Source organism: Protopterus annectens, chromosome 2.part0, assembly GCF_019279795.1.
Source record: "Protopterus annectens isolate FY-2018-M chromosome 2.part0, PAN1.0, whole genome shotgun sequence".
NCBI lineage: Eukaryota > Metazoa > Chordata > Ceratodontiformes > Protopteridae > Protopterus > Protopterus annectens.
In genome coordinates, this window is record NC_056728.1 from 1,383,957,589 (window position 1) to 1,383,975,951 (window position 18,363).

Genomic DNA, 18,363 nt, shown 5'->3' on the forward strand with positions numbered 1-18,363 from the left:
ATATATGGTTTCAAGTCCCAACCTATCCAACTCTGACAATAACTTATCCAATATTACCTTCTCCATTATTTTTTCACAATATGAAAGTAGACTTAAGGATCTATATGACTCTGGGTTTGTCCTACTCCCCTTTCCCTTAGAGACAAGTTTAATAAGCGCATGTCTCCAGTCTTGAGGAATCTCCCCATATTTATATGGCGTCTATATTACAACATCAAAGCTTTAGTTTATCGAATAATTAAAGCTCGATCTTATAATATTGACAGCTAAAATTGTCGAACAGCTGATTCAACCAAGGGAAACACTTTCCTTAGCCGAATAAAAAAAAATCTTTACATCTGAATTCAAGTGGGGGATTCACCCCCCCCACCTAAATATATCAACTCCGAGATCGCTCCAAATTGGAGAAATGGGCATACTCCATAGAACAGCCAAGGGAAGTGTTTCCCTGAGTTAGATCGGCCGTTCGACAACTTACCGTTTTGATATTACAAGTTCGAGCTTTATTTATTCGATTAAATAAAGCTTCAATCTTGTAATATAGAACCTTTATATGACTTAGCGAACAACAGATATAATGGTAATGTAAGTTCTTGCTGAAGTGTTCTCAGGTCATTGTTACTAATTCTGTCTCCTCCCTGTGCTTTGTTTGTATCCAGTTTGCGTAGTTCTTTTCCAATATAATCTAATTTGATTCCAGTATCCGAGGTTACCTGGATGTCACAAGGACAACTTATCTCCCCTTTTATGGAGCCGAACTGTTTTGTATAAGACTTTGTAAATATATCTATAATCTGGTGTGTCTGAGAATAAAGTGTAGACTCTGTACACAGTTTATCAACTTGTATATCTTTACTCCTTCCACATATTATGTATTTATAAAAAGGTTTCCTATTATGCTCAATAACTTTATATAATTTTTTTTTTCAAAATTTTCTTCATCTTGTCTCACACTGTGTTTAATCTGTTTGTCCAGATTGTTTATTTCAGTTTTGAAAGTTGCAGTTCAGCCTCTCTTGCATTTCTTATATTTTTTGTCACTAACCTTAATCAGATATCTTGGTCTTATAGAAATATATCCCTTGATGTTGTATGCTTACATCCTTTTGTTAAACAATTTTTTTATTTTTTTTTGCACTCAAACAATTTCTTTTTCAAAACTTTCCACATTCCATCTACAGTTTTTCCATTGAACACCTGACTCCAGTTAGTTTTACATAGCGAGGGTTTTGCTTCCGTATAATCTGTAATTAACCTTCTGTGCATTGGTTTAGATTTCAGATTGACAGAATTATCTAGGAACAAATTAATATTTATGACCTCATGATCACTGCAGAGTGGTGAAACCTTGACTTGAAGTAGCAGTGAATTCTTTAGGAACATAAACAATGTCTCTCTTTTCTACCTTCACTTTTGGAAAAACAATTCCTTTTTCTGTAGACTGAAGGTTTTCTGATAGAACAATGTTATCATTCCCTGTAACCTGTGTGTTACATAACAAAGCAGTGCCCATTTTACTACATATTCTCTTTACTTTATAGTCATTAATCAGTTTCTTTTACTTCCTTGTTATTTGCTGTGAACGTCAAGTAACACAGTCTGCCTGAATTTGAGACATGCATAGAAAGCTCAGACATCGCTACATCTCCCTCAGTGTTTTTCACCTCAAGTCATTTTACCCCACCCTGACATGCACAACTGCCACGTCACATTTATATTTGTCTGGTGCACGGGTCAAAAGAGATCTTGAGACGTCTGTGATCCAAGCACCTTTAAGACAGCTCATTGTCCTCCTGTCTTTGTCCAGCCTAATATGTGGGGAATTTGTGTGTCTCACTATGGACCAGTCGCTAGAATATTTTTGTTTGACTGCTGGTCTAATATACGGAATTGAGACCCTCTGTCTCATGGTAGCACAGTTAAATGTGAGATGTGCCGTGATGTCCTATTTTGATTTTTGCTGAGTCTTAATGCTTACATGCCTTGGAGGCTTAGGTAAGGATTTCTTTACAGCATCTGCATATTACATTATATTATGTGTCAGAGTTGGGTGTTTAGAGCGACATATGTTAATGTGATGTTCACAGTTTGTGGGGTTTTTTTTTTTGTTTGAGAATGAAGCCTCCATATCTCTTTAATACCTGCACCTCTCACAAGAACTTATTTGTGTTTACTTCAAGTTCATTATCTGTGAGCAGAAGGCAATTGTTTCACTGCTTTATGATACCTAATGATATGAAGCTGGCAACAGAAGAAAAACAAATAGGCTGACTTTCCATATTGTCAAGTGTGAAGTAAAACTCAATTTATTTAGAGTTACAGAACTATAAAGAAGGTACAGATGTGCAGGCAGTTGACAATAAAAGCTTAAAATTATACAAATTTAGAGTTTTTCTGAGAATAGATATTGGTTAGGAATGGATGGTGCAGTTGTGTATCTATGTCTAAGTAAATACTTGTAAAACTATGAAACTGCAAACTCACAAACGAACAGAAAGGCTCCACAAGGCCCATCAGATGAAGTTCTGTATGGTACTTGAACGAAAAGCACTTCAATAAATTTGTGGACACTACTATTCTGCAGTGGAGCCTTTCTGTTATTCGTTTCTAAGTAAATACTTAACATGGGTGATTACATGATTTTGATAAGCACAGCTCAGGAACCTTGGGGAGCAGTAGTGTTGAGCTATTTCTAATGGTTCTGGGATAAGCTGCACAATGTAACACCACTAGGGGCTGCTATGAGCTACTTTTATGCTGCAAGGTAAGCAGCAATGTGAGTTATGCAGCTTACTACACCTGTGCATATAACAAGCTTAACTATTCACTGAATTTGGGTAAGATGGGTTATGCTAGGTAAAGTTATACCTGAATATGATTGCTTCTAAAGAGTATGTGTTGCAGACCCTCTGCTCTATGTGCAACTCTAAGCCACATGAAATACACAGCAAAAATAAATAAACCAATGAAAAGCTAAAGCTATAATCAGCAGTGTTTACTTTCCCCAAAACTACAGCAATTACCCATCTCCCACCAGTATAAGCACTACAAGCTCTAGATAACACACACACACCTGGCTAAAATTACAAAACTGGCTGTTTGCTGTCGGTTTATAAAGTGACTGAAACACAGAAAAATAAATGCAGCAACACTAACTAATCTACTTAGCAGCACATAAAACTATTTGAGAAGCAATGCAAACTGTAAGACAGCTTTAATTAATTGCTATAACTCTTAGCTCTGTTGATGAGTAGAATGAAACTGATACTTCTTCTTTCGGCTTTTCTCAGTTAGGGGTCGCCACAGCGGAACTCCGGTCCGCTAATGATTGGCAGTAGATTTTTATGTGCTGGCTTGCCGTGCCTAACGCACAACCTTCAACGAAGGAACGCCCATTCATGCATGTCGACACACAGAAGACGTTCTAGCTGAGAATCAAATGTGCAACGTCTAACTGTGAGGCGTACTACATGCTTGAAAATACCTATTAAAACTCAGACAATAGCAAACAAACTACTACCTTACCTAGAAAGTATAACAACTTATTCAATTTAGCTTTGCTTTAAGTTCTGCCACAAAAGAAAATATGATTTAATTCCAAAAGTTAGATCACTTATAATGGTAAAAACAGTACAGGTAGTTACTGAATAAAGGCTTAAAGACCTTCAAAAACACGTCACCCAGATGTCACCCAACACTGATTAAACTAGCTAAAAGAGATGCAACTGAAATTTAAAACCACAAAATATGGAAAACAGCTAATACAGACTGTTAAAAGGAACTTAAAAAATGGGTGACGAGAAATGACAAAATTTCAGCCACTTATCTCTTTTGATGATCAGCCACTCATAGCCGGCCTTAGGCATAGGCCAACTAAGGCGGCCGCCTAGGGCGCCGGTCTAGCAGGGGTACTTTTCCAGTATTTATTTGGTGTAGGTAAACCAGTATGGGGCACCGGGTGGTGTGGTGGGGGCGCTGTGGAGCCCTTTTGCCTAGGGCACCAGTTGACCTAAGGTCACTCCTGCAGCCACTTAAACACCTGAATTGAATTCAGGCACTAGACGCCAGGGTGGGAGTGAAAACCAACAATGGCACACCCATCCTGGAGCGTCGGGATGCAATCTTACCTGTAACAATTCTGACATCTACTGGATAGAGAGTTTTACTGCATGCAAGCTATGTTTTGAGATTTGTGCTAGACTCTAACAAGCGACACCAGCCTTCGTACTGTGTGGGTATAAATGTGAATGCCCTCATGCTACAGCTCAGCAGGCCCTCCTGTCACCTGCCAGGGAAGGGTTAGACCAGAAAAGGAAAATCCTTTCATTACTGCCTGGATGACAACCACATCATGAATGGTTCTCATCGAATGGAGTGGTATTGCCAGTGACTTAATGATAAGCAGATACAACAACAGGAAAAAAAAAACAAGGATACAAAACAGCCTCACTAGTACCGCAGATGGCCACCTTCCCTGTACTCTTCTGTGATGCTGAATTGAATCAGTATCTTAAATAAGGAGATAACACTACCATTGTCGACCTGTGAGAACAGTCTGTGAACTACTGATTAAAATGTGCAATTAAAAACAGGTCAAAAGAAATTGGTGTACAAAATCCAGTGTTATATCAAATAATCTGGCAAATAACCATCTTAAATCTTTAAAAGTAACTATCACAGACTTTTGAGAAACCACAATCTTAAACAGTCATCGGTAACCAGTACATTATTAGAACAAATCAGCCCCCAAAATACTTTAACATAACGTGTAACAAATAAGACGGACTTTTGAAAACATTCCACTACACTTCCTAGAACTGCTTTCCTAGTCTGAACACAACACTGCTGCTTGAAACAATGCTAGTGTTCTTTGTTTTTATTTAATCCAAGCAGTTTAAATTGCTGAGAAGAAAACCTCCCAATATCTCTCTCTCTCACTCTCCCCTTTCTGATAAATTCAACTAACTAGTAATTTGTACGCAGCAACCCACCCCCCAAAAAAAAATAAATATAAATATATATATATATATATATATATATATATATATATATATACATATCTATATCTATACACACACACACACACACGTGTGTGTGTGTGTACTGTCAACATCAATGTGCGTTAAATTAACCCTTGCAAGCTGGGATGTACATGCCTCCATAAATACAGACATCATAAAGTACCGTCCCCCCTGAATAAAAGACTTCTTACAGACTTCCATGATGGCTGCGCACTGATCAATAGCTTAACTTCAGCCCTGCCAGTGTGAAACAAAAACTGAGAAAAAGGAGTGCCATTGAAACTGTTTTTGGGGAAAACTGAGTTACTGGCTAGTAAGTACACTGCCTTGATGCCAGCAAAGAAAAAATTTGGAAAACCCTAAAGAAAATTAACCAGAAAAGATGAGGAAGATGAAGGTATGTGAAGGTAATAGTGTAGTGGTTATTACACTTGCTTCATATGTAGAAGGTTCTGGGTTCAATTCCTAGTGGAAGCTGTTCATTTAGGGGAGTCCCTGGTGGTCTAGTGGTTAGGATTCGGCACTCTCACTGCCGCGGCCCGGGTTCGATTCCCGGTCAGGGAAGCTTCAATGCACCTTTTTTCGAGGGTTGGGAGGGTAGCCTAATGGTTAAGGTGTTTGCCTTACAAACACAAGGTACAGGGTTTGAATCTCACAGGGGATAATTGGCTAGGCTTAAAATGGCTCGCAAGGGCAGTTAGCCTAGTACTAATCTATGAATCTAAGAGAAAACACCATCTGGGAAGGATTCTGCACTTCTTCAGCAAAAAAAAAAAAAACAGTTCTAGCCTAATCTTTGCTCAACAGATGACATCCAGTAATTTAGAGGGAAACATTACATCAAATGCACTCAGAGGTGATTAAAATAAATGAAACACTGAAGGAATATGTTAACTCAAATAGCAAAAGGCTTTAAGTAGCTGCTCAGAGCAAATGACAAAAATGCAAAAATAAAAGGCTGTAGTGGAGAAAAAGCTGGCTCTGAGTACGACACTTCTCAAGAAGAGTCATTTAAAAAAACTGCAGACTTACACGATACAGCTCGCAGGGAAATCATGATATTTTCTGATGTACTACAGAAACTGAAAGGCACAGATTGTATTAATTTCATTAAAGCACAAATAACCAAATGGACTGGTCCACAGCAGAATTTAACTGAAAGGACATACTGAGTATATGTTCCAAACCTAGCTGTTCTAAACCAGCCAGACTTATATTAGTAAAGATGCAACCATACCAGCAAAAAGAGTTGATCTTAATGAAACTGTGGCTGAAGGGCAAAGTATTAAAAAATGGAGAGAGCAGTGCATTTGTAGAAAGTGATTATTTTCTGTACACCAGGCAGAAGAGAAAGAAATTTATCCCAGCAATCGGGGAATGTCAAGAAATAGAAGTGAGATTCAAGCTGCTGTATCCAGCTATCTTCACAATATTATTTCCTGGGGGATCAAAGACACTTTTGATGCAGAAAAGGCTGAGGGGGAAATAAAGTTTATCCAAAAAAAAGTGAGCCAGCAAACAGAAAAGGACTCTGCTTCTCATTCCTCCGACAAAGTCTATAGATGGAATTTACCAGTTAAACTTTTTCCAACTTTCCAAAGGAAAATGTTTGAGAGAGAGAAAAAACACAGGTGTTGACTAGGAGAATCAGGAGTACCTTGGACAGGAACCAGAGACTGGTGTTGGGAGATAAACAGGAAGATGACCAGCACAATGAAATTAGTGAACAAAGGGGGGACTATAAAGCATCAATCACATTTGTGAAATGTGGCTTTGCAAGAAAAAGTGGCTGAAAAAGACTGCACTTTTGTTTACATTGTTAAACTTGTGGGTGGTTTGTAAAGCATATACCCCACTTTATGTTAATAACAAAGGATGCTAAAACTTGGAAAAGCAAATAAGTAGAACAATTTTGTTTTTATTAGTAGCTATATAAAACCTTTCATGACATAAACTGCATGTTATATATACTTAAGCAATTTTGTGTAGTATGTAGTCAGGGGTATTTTAAATATGGGGTAGTCATGGGTATTTTAAATGTGTGTGGGGGGGGGTCTTTTCACTGACTGTTAAGTATTACAAATATTAAAGTAAACAAGCACTTTTTTGTTCTAAGAAATAGGCTTTACAGTGTAATGAGAAGACAAGCTCGACAAACACAATCTGCTTGGGTGGGGATGGGGTGTAAATGTGCACTGATTATATATACAATTAAGATATTTTCTCTTACTTTTCATAAGGGTGAATGTCTACATTAATGCCCTTGCATTAAGCTACAAACAACTTTTTTTTGTAAGCAAGTAGGCTTTTAAAAATAGGACCAAAAGAGGAAAGCCATGAAAAATGCTAAGTTTCTTACAACTGCAAAGAAATTAGCTTGTTTTTGTTTTTTTTCATTAGGAAATGTTCAGTGGGAGCCAAGAAGTCTGCAGCTAAAGATACCTATACATTCTTTTCAGATTACTTCACTCCATAGTATGTTCTTCCCTGGTGAGATCAGATCATCTCTCTGTCTCGTTCAAAGTTTCTATCCCACTCAACCCCCCCCCCCCCCCCAGCCGTAAACAGGCTAAAAATTACTCATAAGCTGACTACAACTTCCTAAGGGAGAGTATCAGTAGCTTCACACCACCAACCCCTTCAAAGGATCCAGACAACTATGCTGAACAGTACACTACTACAGCATACAAGCACCTGTACAACCGCATGGACTCAGCCATACCCAACAGAACTAAAACCTGCTCCTCAAGCAAACACAAACCTGTCTGATGGACATCCTCTATCAACATGCTTTACAACAAAAGGAAGAAACGGTTGTCCATGGGTAAAAAGAAACAAATTCAAAATTGGAAAAACTCCCTCCATAGCCTTGACAAGCAAATTAGATCATTAGTGAAGACCTCCAAAGGCAATTATGAATCAAAACTAGCCTCTGAAATAAAGGGAAACCACCAAACCTTCTTCAGTTATGTCAGAAACCTCCATGGTAAAACCCCTGGCTTGTTCCAAATTAGTACTTAATGGTATCACTTACACTGATCATGTTGACTTAGCCAACCTGCTATCTCACCCCACTGTCCCCCTCCAAAGGCTCATTCGACATCCCCAGTACTTGTCCTGCACTTTAAATCTCTGTAGATCAAGTGTTAAAGGCACTATCCAAGGCAAATAACACAGCTTCCATGAGATGTGAGAGTATCCCAGGCTGTATTCTGCACCATCTCCAGCAAGAACTACCTTCGCCGTTGAGCACCATATTCAACCACAGCCTATTCAAACACAGCCTAAGTACAGGCTTCATTCCAGCAGAGTGGAAAACTGCCATTGTCATCCCTTTGCACAAAGTTGATGCCTCTACTGACCCTGGAAACTATCACCCCATTAGCTTGACAAGCCTGATCTGTAAAGCCATGGAGCATATTATTATGGATCTCATAAACAAGGACATAGGCAATCTCCAAGCAATTGACCCCACCCAGTTCGGATTCGTCAAGGGCAGATCTTGCCTGTTGAACCTGGCTAACTTCTTTGAGACAGTCACCAACACACAGCTTACCTTGACTTAGCCAAGGCCTTTGACACAATCCCCCACTCGGGCATCATCGAAAAGCTAATACAACTTAGCGTAAATCCCTATCTTATTAGGTGGGTGGCCAACTGGCTCACCGATAGGACCCACAAGGTCAAAACAGGTGCCTACACCTCCGACAGCAGACCTGTCACTAGTGGTGTTCCCCAGGATCTGTGCTGGAACCCCTACTGTTTGGCATCTACTTCTCAGAGGTCCAGGCAAAGACAAAAGGTCTATGGCTGACCAAGTTTGCAGACAACTGTAAGTTAGGTGCTGTCATTGACTCCCCAAATTATGTTAACATACTGCAAGAGGGTCTCACAGCAACAAATGACTGGTGTCAAAGTGATGGCCTTAAGTTAAATGCAAAAAAAAAAGTATTATCATACCATTCGGCAAAAACATGGCCCCTCCCGATTACCACATCAACGGCAACCCCCTAAGCACCCAACATGTGGTGAAAAATCTGGGTACTCAGGTTAACAACAATCTCACATTCGACCATCATGTGGCGGCAGTGGTCAGAAAAGCCTTTTACTTGGTTCATCTCATATGTAAAGGGATTGCTTCCATTAAAAAGGAGGTTATTACTTCTCTCTACTCCTCCCTCATTAGACCTATAATTGAGTATAACACCCTGTTTGGTATGTACCTCTCCAAACACCTGCACCAACTGGAAAGGCCACAGAAATACCTCACAAAGAGAATCCATGGCCTTCAACACCTGTCCTATGTGGACAGGCTCAAATCACCATCATTCTGCTAAGTATTGTACAGACTCCTCAGAGGTGACCTGTGTCTCGCCTACAAGGCAATTTCAGACCCTCTCCTACTAGAGATGCTCCATATCCATAAGTCTAACTCCTCACCCATTACCTGCTCGAAAGGCCTAAAGCTAATATGCAAAATCAACAAAACCTGCTGAAGAGACAGGTTTGCCTCTCAGAGGCTGCCCCATCTCTGGAATAGACTTCCCATACACATCAAACTGAGTACCTCGCTGACCCTCTTCAAGTACAACCTTGATGAGTGGATGGGAAACCACAAATTTGTCCCAGGGGTTCCACCTGTGTCCCTCACTGACAGGGGTGACAGGTGGTGATTCAGGTTTCATTTTTTGGGGATAAACTTTTGGCTAGGCTTGTAAGGGCCTCAGGGTCATTAGCTTAGTAACCTCCTATGGTGATGTCCTGTCTAAAAGTGCAAGCAGTTAATCTTGAAAGTTCCGAGCATTCTTTGCTGAGAAATGCAAAATTTAAAGGTACAATAGCAAACAGTTTGGTGAAAAATAAAGTTTTAAATTATGAGAATAGAATAAGAGATAGCAGCCTTCCTAGCAGCTTTTTGCATTTAAAACAATACATACAACATATAAACTGTTTTTCACATCTGGGAGGGCAACAAAGATAAGAAAGGAACAGACAACCATCTGTGTAATTGGAACACAGGCTGTAGCATGCTCTTTCACATAGATAACCTTAATGTTAGGTTAAGTAATGCCTGTGGGGTACTGCTGTTGATTTGAGGCAAATGTTCCTATCTGGATGGTTAAACTTAATTATTTGAAGATGTACACAGCTTTGTGTGTTTGTTCTAAGTTAATCAGGGATGGGGCATTTTGAAAATATATTTAGTTTTTTGTTTGAAGGTTTTCATTAAAACAAAACATCCTGAAAAACAGGAAAAAGTTCAAATTCAGATTAGAAAAAAACAACTGTATAAAATCAGCCTACCAGATATTACTGTATGCATATAACACAAGTTGGAAATGCACATTAAAAAAACTGCCATGTGTAATAGGTGAGAACAATATCTATTTATCATAATGGCTATGCTATCCATATTATCTTGGAATGTGAAGGACCTTACATCAATAGACAAAAAGAGTAGTGAATTACATTAAGAAATGCAGAGTGCAACTAGCAATGTTGGAGGAGACATATTTGGAAAGAAATGAGCATGTGAATTTGACAAAAAGAATTCCAGGATAGATATTCAGCAGAATATCAGGGACAATGAAAAAGAGGCGTAATTATACCAATTGCAAGAGGGGCTCCAGTCGTAATAGAAAAGGAGAAAAAAGACAGTGATATATTTGTGTAGTAGGGGGCTAATGGCAAGGGAGGAGAATTATGCATACATTTATATTCCACAAAAAACTGCTATTATGGAGCTTAAGAATTTCGGGGGAAAAATAATCAGCTTTCAGCAGGGAATATTACCTATATGTGGGGAGTGGAACTTGATGCCCAATACTATGTATCAGGAAAACCTATACGGGAGAATACAACAAAACAGAGTAGATTTCTGAAGACATTTATAAAAATACTTTGTGTCAAAGATGTGAATTCTGTCTTCAAGCTAGCCTATCACAAATGTAAATATTGTAAATAACTAATGTGTATTATGTATCCACAATCTTATGCCTGTTCTCTTGCATGAAGTGAAATTGTAAAGGCTTTTTTCTTTTCCACAATTGTACCTGTAACTAATGTATGTAAAGCAAACATTCTGCATCTAAACTATGCAAAGTGGAGCTTATCTCCCTGGACCTCCACTGAAAATGGGCTCCCTGAGCCCAGTAGACCTCCCCGGTCATCAAACTGGAAATAAATAAATAATAGTAACTCGGATAGAATTTACATATTTCCCAAGGTACAACAAGCAGGCTAGACTAGACATAAATTATATTGCATAGGAATATTTGCAGTTAATTGAAAGTTTCAACACACATCCAGTAACTGATCATGTATCAATTAAGATAAGAATGCAAGGTAATGAAGTAAAAATAAGGCACTGGCACTTTTTCATCTACCCGTCAGAAAGAGACGAATTTACAGAATGGGTAGTAGAAATTATTCGAGAGTAATTAGGGAAGATAGAAATATTTTCAGAAGTTATAACTAGTAAGTGGAACAAACTGAAAATTGAGTTTAAAAACAAGAATACAAAATATGGTTAAGAAGTAATAGGAAATACTTAAAGGGGCTGACAAAACAAACTATTGCAGAATAAGGGAAATCTCACAGAACAAGAAGCGATGCAAATGAAGAGTACTCAGGAGAAAATAAGTGAGTATTAGGACAATATGCATGAGTTTAGAAAGATTGCTGTTAAGCAACTATTTTTTGATGTTAACTCCAGAGCAAAAAACTTTTAGCACAATGACTTAAGCAGCAGAAAGTAGAAAGGGTTGTTGTCAAACTTAGGAAGCTTAGAAAGTACAGTTGTGTACACTTACCATAAATGAAGATGTTCGAGTGTATTCACTGTTGCAGTCATCACATTTGGGTTATCTGCTTGCAGGAGCCCTCAGTCGGCCTGATTATCAAAGTTTTGGGTCCTGCGTCAGTTGCTGTCTCATCTTCTGTGACGTCAGGTAGTCGGGGGAATAAAGCATGCAGCCGATGCCATTACATCAGTTTTTCTTGCCCCAGATGTCAGGTGCCCCCCCTAATGGGAAGCAATTAAATATAAAAATGCAAGGTTATACCTCCAACAAAAAAGCAAATACACCAAAAAGCTTTTAAGCATAGTAAAGGAGAATAGAGGTATAGCCAAAAGAAGTCAGGGGGCTGGAAGGAGGGTAACCAGGATTGCAACAGTGAATACACTCAAACATCTACATTTATGGTAAGTGTACAAAACTGTACTATGTTCTTCGTGTTTCACTGTTGCAGTCATCACATTTGGGTAGATTCCCAAAGCTAAGGATGGGAGGAGGAATTTAGATAGCATTAGGACCAGTTATAAGTCCCTGCAATACTGCAGTGGCAAAACCAGCTCTGGATTTAGAGAAAATAGGCAAATGGTAATGCTTGGTGAAAGTATGTACAGAACTCCAGGTAGCAGCTTCTAGGATGTCCCTCTGAGAAAGGCTGTAGAGGTGGATGCAGCCCTGATTGAGTGTGGTCTTATCCCCTGTGGGATAAGTTTTCCATGGTGCTTATAGCAGAAATGAATGCAATGGCCTATACATTTAGAAATGGTTTGCTTTGAAATGGCCTTCCCCTCTGCCCCTGCAGCAAATGCCACCAGCAGTTGTTCAGATTTCCTTTGAGGTTTAGTCCTGTGTAAGTAAAATCTAAGTTGTCTGTGCACATCGAAGGAGTGCAGTATCCGTTCCCCTTTGTTCTGTGGATTAGAAAAGAAGGTTGGCAAATGAATGGACTGATTAAGAGCCACACTGGATACTACCTTGGGCATGAAGGAGGGACTGGTCCTGAGGGACACCCTGTCCGCATGAAAGATGATGAAAGGCTCCACTGCCATAAGGGCCTGTAATTTGGATACCCTTCTTGCTGAAGTGATTGCTAAAAGGAAGGCTGTTTTCCAAGAAAGGAATTTTAACTCTGCACTTGCAGCTGGCTCAAAAGGAGGTAGAGTGAGTTTTTCCAATACAAAGTTAAGGTCTCAGGCTGCAGTTGGGGCTCTCCTGGATGGTCTTAAGTTTTTGGTCCCTCTGAGGAACTGCTTGAGCAGTGGATGAGAGAAGAGGGGTGGTTCTGTGTTGCAATGAGCTGAAATGGCTGAGGCATGAATTTTGATGGAGGAAAATGAAAGGCCCTTGTGAAGCATCTCAGTTAAGTATTGAAGAATCTGAGGTAAATTGGGCAATGCTGTGCCCATCCCTTGAGTTTGGTTCCAGGAACAGAATCGTTTCCATTTTTCAGCAAAGGATTTTCTAGTACTAGGCCTCCTTGCCTCCAAAATGACATCCAACACTTCTCAACTGAGGGATGGTAACGGAGTGGTCAAGCAATTAGCCAGGCTGCCAGGTTCAGGATTTGAAGCTGAGGATGCAGAATCTGGCCCTCCTGCTAGGATAGCAGGGTAGGGGTGTGAGGCAGGTGCCATTGTGCCAGCAGTGACACAGTGCGCAAGAGGGGGTACCAGTGTTGGCATGGCCAGTCTGGTGCAATCAGTATCATCCTTGGTTTGTCCTGTTTGATCTTTAGTAGTACTTTGGAGATGAGAGGCAGAGGAGGAAAGGTATAAACTGATAGATTTTTCCAGTTGAAGAACAGGGCATCCACTTTCCAAGTTTGTTTGTGGGGAGTCCTTGTGCAGAATTTGTCCAACTGGTAGCTCTGGGGGGAGGCAAACAGGTCTATATCTGGGCTCCCCCATTTGTTTATCAACACGTTGAAAGTCTTTGGTTGTAGTTTACACTTGTGTAGGTCCATGAGATTTCTGCTTAGTTCGTCTGCCAGTGTATTTAGCTTTCCTGGCAGGAATTGAGCCTGTAGATGCAATTGGTAGCTCAGGGCTGTGGTCCACAGAGCCATAGCTAGTCTGCAGAGGGGGGTATGAATGGGTCCCCCCCTGCTTGTTTATGTACCACATAACAGTGGTGTTGTCTGTCCTTACCATTAATTGTCCTGGAAGAATGTAGTCCTTGAAGGCTGTCAGAGCATTCTGTACAGCTAACATTTCTTTCTGACTGATATGCAGGTGCATTTGACTTAGGTTCCATTTGCCCTGAATGCACTTCCCTGCTAGGTGAGCCCCTCATGCATAGTCTGATGCGTCTGTTGTTAGGGTTTGGGTGGCAGGGGGTAGAGTGAATGGTAGTCCCTTGTTTTGCTGGCAGGCCTCTGCCCACCAAAGGAACTCTTAACTGTAGGCAAGGTATGATAGGAATCATTGCTTCTAGATCCTGAGAATGTTGACACCATAGGCTTTTTAGATACCATTGTAGTTTCCTCATATGCAGTCTTGCATATGGAATTAGTAGAATGCAGGAGGCCATGAACCCCAAGGATTGCAGTATTTGCCTTACAGATAGCAGGGTTTTTATGGCCATTAGTTTGAAGTAAGCTGACAAATGAATCTGTTTCTCTGGTGTGAGGAAAGCCATCTGGGAAGGTGTGTTCAAGCTTGCTCCCAGGAATATAATTTGTTGACAGGGTACAAGATGTGATTTCTTTTCGTTTATGGTGAACCCCAGACAAGTGAGCACCTTTTGTACAAACGTCAGATGATTCAAAAGTATGTCCTGGCTTTCTGCCTGAATTAGACAATCGTCCAGGAATGGGTATATTTGAATATTTCTTTGCCTGCAAAATGCAATGACTGGAGCTAGGCACTTTGTAAATACTCTGGGCGCAGTATATAAGCCAAAGGGCAGTGCAGAGAACTGACAGTGCATGTAGCCTGCTTTGAAGCGTAGGTATCTTCTGCAAGATTCCCTGATTGGGATGTGCAGGTAGGCTTCCTTTAAATCCAGTGTTGCCAACCAGGCATCCTTGCCTAGCATAGGAAGTAAATGGTGAAGAGTTAGCATCTTGAATTTTGGGATCACCAAAAAGGTGTTTAGGATAGAAAGGTCCAGGATAGGGAATAGAGTCCTCTGCATCAGAATTCTCATAGGTAGATAAGGGTAAATCTTGGTCATCAGAGGAAAGAGAAATTTCAGAATTCTGATCAGAAGTATCATAAGCAAATTCAGTCCTAGGTGTCTCAGAGGGAGAAGGTTGGCTTCCCATGATTAAAGTAATAAGGTCTTCAGCCATTCTTATCATTTGTTTTTTAGGCATAGAGGCCTGACCATGCGGTCTGGGCGTCTGTTTTCTAGGCATGGTTCGAGTTTTAGGCCTTGAAGAAGAAGATGACGTCAGTTTAATATGCAAGTCAGTAGGCCTAAATACACCCTCAGAAGCCAGTGCCTGCACAGGGGCTCCTGACCCATCCAAGGTAGGGACATCCGCAGGTTCCACAGCTGAAACATCTCGTGGCATACCAGACTCCAAATGGGTCTCAGTAGAGGCCTGCGAATCTGAAGTAGCGGGTATCAGGGGCTGCGAAAGTGCCTCACTGAGTACCGGCGAACTGGCGACTAGCTTAGGAGAAGCATCATCGTCAGCTTTGGACGTAGGTGGCCTGTCTCTGTCTTTATCTTTGTGTTTTTTTCAGAATGTTGGTAGTCGGGTGGCTTACCGAAGACATATCTGGATAACTGAACCAAGTACCAAAATATTTAAAAGCATAAATATACCAACGATGAATAGTTTGTTGTTTAAATAAGGCACAAAACTGACAGCAAGGTACGTCGTGGCCAGGGCCTAGGCAAGGAATACAGTACGAATGAAAATCTTTATGAGGCATTTGCTTTCCACAAGAAATACAACTATTGACTTTTACTGACATCGGTTTGAGCAAGAAAAAGTTTCCCCAATGGGGTACTTAGCTTTAGTTAAAGACTTCTGTTCTGAAACTCGAAAACGAAAATTTCAGGAGTCGGCCGACTGACACTTGCGAACTGCTTCTGGCACCGCAAGGAAAGAAAGACTGATGTAATGGCGTCGGCTGCATGCTTTATACCCCTGACTACCTGACGTCATGGAAGATGAGAGAGCAACCGACACAGGAACCAAGACTTTGATAATCAGGCCAACTGAGGGCTACTGCAAGCAGATAACTCAAATGTGATGACTGCAACAGTGAAACACGAAGAACATCAAGAAAAATAACTAGAGATCTGGTAGAGATTTTAGTGACATTTTGGAAATTTTATGAAAATCTGCATAAAGCAGAGAAATGTGGAAATCAAGAGAGAGAACAAATGGAAACATTTAGGGAAGACTGAATTATGCCAAGGTTAGATGACGGTCAAAAATTAACAGTCAAAGTAGGAAGGGATGAGATAAAAATGATGATGTACAATCAATCTTCAGAAATGTCTCCGCAGCAGATGTTATTCATGTTGAACTTTGTAAGTTAGGAGGGAAGAAAGAGACAAAGGTCTGGAAAATACTGTTTTACAGTACTTTAAAAGGAGTAGAAGCACCAACATCTTTGAAGAAAGCTGTGGTGGATATATAACCTAAGGACAGTAAAGATCCATTAAACCTAGCTTCATACAGACCCATTTCAGCTTTCTGAACTTGCACCTCTAGATCTCACTTACCTCTCCCTCTCCAGGTTTCACAGTTATTTCTGCAATCATCAACAGGCAACTAAATGACAACAAAACTTTTCAGCACTCCAACCAAATTCTGTTGGTAAGCCCCAAGGAGCAATACCCAAACCTCTTCTGTTTAATATTTTATACAACACTTGCCACTCTAGTAAAATATGCTGATGATCCAACTGCTACCTGCTCTGCCCCATCTACAGCAAAATTACAGGAAAGCACTCAAAGATTTTCCCTGACATTGAAATATGGCTAAAAATGTCAAACTCGCTACTTAATGCAAAAAAAAAATGTATGCTATTTACTCTTACACTACACCTTAATCATAAATACACATTTCATATTACCACAAGTAATAACATACAAATAGAAATGATAAGTCAAACTAAACTACTTCAAGTCATAACAGATGACAACCTCAAGTTTGATCACTGCATGCTTCATTACATCAAGAAAACTCACAAAAAACAAGGTTCCCTCTATAAGGCAAAACACTACCTGACAGATCAAGCAAGGATTACCTTAGCAGCAACATAACTCCTTCCTTCGCTACTATACGCGTCCCCTATTTTTACAAATATCAACACTATGTATAAAATTAAACTAGCCTCCTACTACTACAAAAAAGCTAAATTTGCACACAACCAACCTTATAAAACACACCATTGTTTGCATTAAAACAATCAAACTGGCTTGAACTCCCAAAACAGTTGACATACTCGCAACTAATCATTGGCCATAACCTATTGTACTCTCCAGACAAATGCCCAGCATTACAAATTGCTCTACTGCACTATTCACCTACTAGAGACCTTCACTCAATAAACTATTATATATCAGTAAGAATTTCCACATTGCTGGCGACTATCTCTACTGCCATTATGTGTCGAAATTCTGGAATGAAATTCCCACACAGTTAAAACAGATAGAAACTTAAAGAGTTTCACAACTTTGCTTAAAGAGCACCTATGCCAAAGATGGCTCTGCTCTTCCTGCTCAGCTTGCTAGCTTTATCAGATTACTTTCCTCCAACTCTTACAGCCAGTTTGCTTCCTAAGCTTTATCGCTACTCCTATACTGCACTAATTTCCTAAACTCTTCGTCTCACACCCCACCACTAACTACAATTCCTCCTCTGTCCATTTATCTTCCTGCTCATTTCCAAATGTTTTCCTTTCGTTTAATCAGTTTTAAGCTGCATTAGTATGTCTGTAAACTATCACTGTCCTCAAAAACACCCTAGTTTGAGCTTTTCCCTGCAGCCATCATGGTACAAATACATTAACAACTATTATTGTATTTTATTTTCTATTCACTAATTTGTTAATATGTGTTAATTTCTCTCCTTTTGTGCGCATGTGTTAAAATGCTTTGTTCGTGTAAGAAATACTTAAAAATCATGTAAACAAGTTCATGTAGAGATGTTTTACCCTGCACTTATAAATTTGCATCATGTGTTACTTAAATTTCAAGCTTTTATCCCCGGGTCTTTGCTGAAAATGGGTTTTACCCAGTCTAACTTTTCCTGCTCAACACAGACAAATAAATAAATTATAAAATGTTTATGTCTACAGTGGCTAAAATAATGGCAATGGTGTTGCCAGAATTCATAGCTATGTATCAATGTGGTTTGGTTGAGGGAAGGCAAACATTTAGCAACATTAACCTAACAAAGATGATCCAGAGTGAAGCAGAATGTAAGAGCATACTTCTGTTGTCTGTGGGTCATGATGCAGAGAGAGCATTTGACACTGTAAGCTGGGATTTTATGGGAAGGACGATGGAAGCATTTGCATCTCCTAACACAATAATAACGTTAATCTGGAGGAAATGTGAAGGATCACAGGCAAGAATTA

General features: G+C 39.8%; 1 protein-coding gene and 1 non-coding gene across 22 annotated transcripts in view; one reads left to right on the plus strand and one right to left on the minus strand.

The window, feature by feature from the left end:
- The window catches only part of CAMK2D (calcium/calmodulin dependent protein kinase II delta), a 1,797,486-nt gene that overhangs the window by 1,295,661 nt on the left and 483,462 nt on the right, over positions 1-18,363 (minus strand). The gene's annotated exons all lie outside the window — the stretch shown is intronic.
- On the plus strand, positions 5,514-5,585 carry TRNAE-CUC. The gene has a single exon. It is a non-coding gene; the product is annotated as a tRNA-Glu (tRNA).